Source organism: Octodon degus, unplaced genomic scaffold (genome assembly GCF_000260255.1).
Source record: "Octodon degus isolate 3935 unplaced genomic scaffold, OctDeg1.0 scaffold00029, whole genome shotgun sequence".
Lineage (NCBI taxonomy): Eukaryota > Metazoa > Chordata > Mammalia > Rodentia > Octodontidae > Octodon > Octodon degus.
Genome location: NW_004524605.1, coordinates 10,898,348 through 10,905,016, shown reverse-complemented (window position 1 = coordinate 10,905,016; position 6,669 = coordinate 10,898,348). Strand labels below are relative to the sequence as shown.

The following is a 6,669-nucleotide window of genomic DNA, read 5'->3' as shown; positions in this document are numbered from 1 at the left end:
GATAACTCAGCTGCATAAATGCCTGGTTGGCAAGCACAGGGCTCAATCCCCAGAACCACAAAAATAAAAATAAACAAACACAAAAGAATATGCCTGCTAGATAGAGCACAACACTACAGCGGGGAAAACTATCTGGACCACAACAGTACACTCACTTACTCCTGGAAGTTGATGGAACTCATGTGTGAATGTGCTTGTGATTGCTAGGAGCGCCTTCCTGGGAACCCTTCACAAGCTTACAGAAGTGGGCTCAGCCCACAGCTCTCAGCACAGTTAGGGACATAAGCCTGGTGCAGAGCCTTCTGCACTCAAACTCTCTCTTCTCCACCATGAAGTCACTACAACAGAGGTGATGCCATATATTCAGCATCTTAGAACTCAGGTGTAAATCAGATTCAAACAACCAAATGACCTGAAAAGAGCAACAAAGAAGGAAGTCTAGATTAGACCATGGCCCATGGCTTTGGACAAGTGTGTGCTGCTTCTTGTTGCCATTTTAACAAGACTAGAACCCTCACAGGGCACTGATTCTGCCCCAGATCGCTGCTTCCTACAGCAATAACATAAATCCATCTAACATTTAAGGAAAAGGATATTGAACTTGGCAGATCAGTACGGTGTATATTTCCCTCCTGAGCGATAAGGTCACCCACTCAAGCCTGCTACAAAGGCCGATGAAAATGCAGAGGCACAGTGCATGGTGGCCTGGCCTAACACAGAGATTAGAGGTAACCTTTGAAGAAACAAAAAATAATTGGGGGCACAAGTGGGCTCAAACCAGTCTCTTCTAGGAAGCATAAACATGAGGGATCCAGCTGTAATTTAAAAATTAAAAAAGAAAAACAGATCAAAATGCATCCTCTCATTCCAAGGACACAAGAAAGCATTGCCTGGCTTGTTAGCACCGGCCTGTAATTCCAGTGCTCTGGGAGCCTGAAGCAGGAGGATCACAAGTTTAAAACCAGCCTGGGTACCTTTATGACTCAGCAAGGCCCTGTCTCAAAATAAAAATAGGGCTGAGGGTCCTATTTGATCTCTTTTACAAAGTTAAATGAACATGTGTATGTATGTGTTTTTTTATGTCTGGAAAAGCTAAAAAAGGAAGGGTTTATAGCTTTAAAAAATGCTGACATTTATCTGCTCAAAACTGACTCAGTAATTTTTGCGTGACAATCCACAGCCTTCTGAACCTAAACCCACCCAAAACTTTTCCCAAAACTCCTATTTTCATGATTGTAATGTGTCCTGAAAGCTACCACATCACTCACAAAATATATGAAGAAACAGACATCTTGGGGGTTTTTTCGGAAATAGACATCTTTCCATCTTGATGATGGGAATATAAATCAGTTGCCCAATTTTGATGGCATTGGGCAATTTCAAGCAAAATTTGAGCTATACATACCATTTTATTTGAAAATTCCATTTTTGGGGAATGTACTCAAAGATAAAGCCACACATGGGCAAACTTGTATGAACGAACATTTTCTTTTGCAGTGTTTTTGGCCAAGAACATTTGAAATTCATATTGAAAGGAATCTGGTTATAATGTGCCAACAAAATGTAAAGCAGCCATTGAAAAGGCCAATGAAAATGTGCAGGTGCTGCACCAGGCAACCACCATATTATCCCTTTTAAATGAAAAAAAAGTGAAGTACAAGACAGTGTTATAATATGTTGTTTATATGACAGACAATAAAAATGGGATATGTGTTTTTATAAATGAAGCCATCAAAAATACAGTGAATGATTAAAAATTTTAACTGTGTATAGTGATACACAGCTTGTTATTAATTGCCCTCAAAATACTCCTCACTTTTTAAAAAAAGAGAATACAAATTAGAATTAAAACAGAAAAAATACAAGTGATACAGACTTTTCATTTAATAAAGTAGTATGAATTTCAAAGTATTTGTTGCAATACATAGTGCTGTCTTGCAACCAGTTATTCATAGTACCAAATATATGCATATGAAATTGGAAGAAGAAAGAAATGCATAAGAAATTAAGAAGACAGAAAGGAGAAATAATTGAAAAAGGAGATGAAACGAATTAAAGCATTAACTGCTTCTTTCCACAGACCAGCAGAAATGCACAGTATAGTTGTCCAAACCATCCTGCTTACATACATAGATAAACCTTGTTCCCCAACTCTCACTCATATCCTTCTCCTCAACTCAGTAACGCTTTCCTTTTGAATAAGTTAATTTCCTTTTCCCAGTGTCTTATTGTACACTTAAAATTTTCTCTTTCAGGTTCTCCCACTGAAGAGACAATGCAATGTTTGCACATGCAGGTCTGATTCATTTTATTTAAGAGTATGTTCTCTAGTTGCATCCATTTACCAAAAAAAGAGTCAAATTTATCCTGTTTATGAACTAATAATACTCCACTGTGTGAAAATACCATATCTTCCCTATCCATTCTTCAGTTGAGGAGTGTCTGGGTTGTTCCCAGGATTTGGCTATAACAAACTTGCTACATTAAACATAGGTGCACGTATATCATTGTGGTATGATGTTTTTCAGTTCTTCTGGAAAAAAATATCCAGGAGAGGAATAGCTAGGATCTCCAATCCTAGCTTTTAAAGAAATCTCCACACTGATTTCCACAGTGGTTGTACCAGTTTGCACTCCCACCAATAGTGCAGAAGGGTTCCTTTTTCTCCGCAGTCTCTCAAGCATTTATTACTGGCTGACTTCTTTATGTTAGCCATTCTTTGTGGGGTGAGATGTATTCTCGGTGTTGTTTAAATTTGCATTTCTCAAATGACCAATGAGGTTGAACACTTTTTCATATAGAAATTCTTCCTCTGATGAGTGTATATTCATCTCAGATACCCATTTTTAGATTGGATCTTTGAATTTGGGGATCTGGTTTTTTTTTTTTAATTCTTTGTATGTTCTATGAAGAAGGCCTTTATCAGAGGGACACTCAGCTATAATTTTCCCAGTTGTGGGTTTTCTTTTGCTCTGTTGGCAATTTCCTTTAATGAGCAGAAATTTTTCAAAAGGATGAGATCCCTGTTGTTGATTCTTTGAAGTATTTCCCATTCAGTTTGGATTCTGTTCATGAACTATCTGCCTACCCCTAAGTACTTAAGATTTCTACTGACATTTTCTTCCAGAAGATTTAGCATTTCTATTTTAATATTTAAATCTTTGATCCATTTTGACTGTAGCTTTGTGCATGATGATAGGTATGGGTCTAGTTTAAGCCTTTGGCATGTGGAAAGCCAGTTTTTCCAGTACCATTTCTTAGAGAGTCTCTCTTTCTTCCGGTGAGCCTGTTTGGCCCCTTTATCAAACATAAGGTGGCTGAATGTGTTTGTAGTTGTGTCTGCATCTTCTAATCTGCTCCACTGATCCTCAGGTCTGTCTCTATGCAGTACCATGCTGATTTTACCACAGTAGCTTTACAACGTAAGTTCAGGTCAGGGATTGTGATACCTCGTGGCTTTCCTTTGTTTCCCTGGATTGCTTTTGATATTCTCGGTCTCTTCTGCTTCCAAATGAATTTGAGGAAAGTTTCCTGTAGTCTATGAGATATACTAATGGTATTTTAATCAGAATTGCATTGAATCTGTATAGCAATTTTGGGAATATGGCCATTTTCACAATATTGGTTCTTCTTACCTTGAAGCATGGAATATTTTTCTAGTTTCTTAAATCCTCTTCAATCTGTTTTTCTCATAATTTTTACTATATAAATCTTTATATCCTTTGTGAGATTGATTCCTAAGGTTTTTTTCTTTTTGTTTTTTGGGGGGTTTGGTTTTTTTTTGTGTTTTGTTTTGTTTTGTTTTTTTGGTGGAACTGGGGATTGAACTCAGGCCCTTGTGCTTGCCAGGGAAGCACTTATTCCACTGAGCCATCTCCCCAGCCCCTTCAGTATTTTTTTATGTCATTGAAAAATGCATGGTTTCCCTAATTGCTTTCTCAGGGTGTTCATTCTTTGTGTACTAAAGTGCTACTGATTTTTGGGTGCTGACTTTATATCCTGCTATGTTGCTGAATTTTGTCATTGAATCTACAAGACATTTGGTGGAGTTTTGGGAATTCTCTGTGTAGAGTATCATGTCATTGCAAATAATGATAATTTCACTTCTTTTCCATCTTTATTCCTTTTGTTTCTCTCTCTTGTCTAATTGCTCTGGCTAATGTTTCCAGAGCTACACTGAATAGGAGTGGAGACAGTGGACATCCTTGTCTTGTTCCTGATTTTAAAGTGAAAGCCTTCAGGAGAAGCAGAGATGAAGGCCCCTGTGGAGGAAAGAAGGCTGGGAACTGTCCCCTGCATGCCCCTAGCAGTACTGGGATCCCTGCAGGAGTGTTTTGGATTTTTCTGAGAATAAGTGAACCACTATAGATTATCAATATGGGGCAGAGATCAACATCGTACACCAAGAGTGGAAAATTTATGAACCCTATAGACCAAGCTCAGAAGGAAGCCTTGAAGAGACAATTGAAGAACAAAAAACAGCACATGATGGTTTGAGCTGCAGTTTCGAAGATGAAAGATCCCAAACATTATCTGGAACATGGAAAAATTGGATGAAATGGAGTTTAACTCAGTACAACAACCACAGTTAAATGAGAAAGTACTGAAAGATAAACATAAGAAACTTCAGGAGACCTTTGAACATATCCTATGACTTTATGAAAAAGAGACTCTGGATATTTATAAAGAACTGAGAAAGCTACAAGTAGAGTATGAACAGAAAAGGGCTCAACTTAGCCAGTACTTGGATGCTGTCAAGAATGCTCAGCCTTTAGAAGCAGAGAATATTCCTTTGCCAGATGTGCCGCATGATCCTTCCAACATCTTAATCCAGGACATTCCACTTCCTGGTGCCCAGACACCCTCCATCCTAAAGAAGACCTCAGCCTATGGACCTCCAACTCAAGCAGTTTCTATCCTTCCTCTTCTTGGACATGGTGTTCCGTGTTTGCCCCCGGCAGGAAACCTCCAGGTCCTCCGCCTGGCCCACCTGCTCCCCAAGGCTTGCAGATGTGTGGCCATGAACTGGACTTCACTCTTAACTTCCTCCTCATAGGTGAGATGAAGACATGTTATATAGCCCTGAGCTCACACAGCATGGTCATAATGATGACGTTTCCAGCACCAGTGAGAACAGTGGCTACCTTAAGGACGTGGATCAAGACAAGCATGATGACAGCACTGATGATAGTGACACAGGTCAGATGAAGAAAGTGATGTGGACAAGTTTATGCACTGTGACGATAATAAGCGAGACAACACCGAGGAAAAGAAGGCAGGTCTGAATGTGTAGTTTGCAGATATGCCTGGGAAATCAAGAAAGAAAAAGAACATGAAGGAACTGATGCCTATTCAAGCTGTGAATGGTCGGTCAGGAAATCCCTGAAGAAGGTCAGGAAGTGGAGGAATTTTCAGCGGACGATGAGGAGGAGGATTCAGAGGATTCTGAAGCAGAGAAACAGTCACAGAAGCAGCAAAAAAGAAGACTCAGAGGGCAGGGCACAGCCACAGCTTCCTCCCAGCAGCAGATGTCCTGCAGTCCCTCCTTCTCAGATTCAGGTACCACCCATGCCAGGACCTCCTCCTCTTGGGCCCCCACCTGCCAAGGCTCTGTGGCCTCCCGGACCACTCATGGGCCTCCCTCCTGGCCTACCGTCAGGCGCTCCTCCATTCCTGAAGGCACCTGGAATACCAAGACTCTGAGGGCTTTTTGCCTGACTTTTGCTCCCAGGGCCGCTACCAGGCCGACCTCCTGGCCCCACCAGCCCCACCCCCACCTCCTCCAGGGCTGCCTCCTGGCCCTCCTCCACAGACCCCCGACCAGGCAACCTCCCCCAGGACCTCCCCATGAGTCCTGGCTTGATGCGCCCATCTCTGGTGCCTCCACTTGGACCTGCCCCACCTGGGCTTTTCCCACCAGCTCCGCTGCAGAACCCAGGGGTACTAAGTGCTCCCCAACTTGATTCAGTGACTCAAAGTGGATGACATAAGTGCAGTCACCATTGAGAAGAGAGCCACAGCGACCATCAGTGTCAAGCCACAGATCACCAACCCCAAGGCAGAGATTACTTGATTTTTGCCCACTGCTCTGAGGATACATCAAGAGAATAGAGGAGTCAAAGAAAGCCAGACGATGATTCTGCTGTGCCTCTTGCCCAAGCAGCCCCCAAATCTGACTCTTCTGTTCCTGTCTCAGTACAAACTAAGGATGATGTTTATGAAGCTTTCATGAAGGAGATGGAAGGGCTGGTGTGACAGCTGTTGGTGGCAAAACAGGCTTGTGTCCCAGCAGCTCATGGAGCAAGACCCACGTAGTGAGACTTGGGTGAAAGAGCCACTTCCACTGCCAGGGTGTGTTTAGTTTCAGTTGCAGGAATATTTAGAGCTTAGCCTTGTTTGGAATTTCCTGCACCTGAGAGGGGGTATTTCATCCAGAAGAGTGGTCACCGAAGCAGTGCTCCTAACAGCCATCTTCTTCCCACTACTGTTTTCATTCCACTTTTTTCCCTTCTCCAATTTTTTGGAAATTTGTGACCATGTTCTTCCTACTTATGCATTTTGACTCTCTTCTTGTGTGCTGTAGGCCCTGGAATAGAGATTTCTCAAAAAATTTATTTCATCTTTTTGTGTTTATTTTTAATATTTTCATGTAAATATTTTGTAATATTT

The 6,669-nt window shown here is 41.5% G+C and overlaps 1 pseudogene; it reads left to right on the top strand.

Moving 5' to 3' along the window:
• Positions 1-4,377: 4,377 nt before the first annotated feature.
• LOC101575011 lies at positions 4,378-6,352 on the top strand (annotated as a pseudogene).
• The last annotated feature ends 317 nt before the right edge of the window (positions 6,353-6,669 follow it).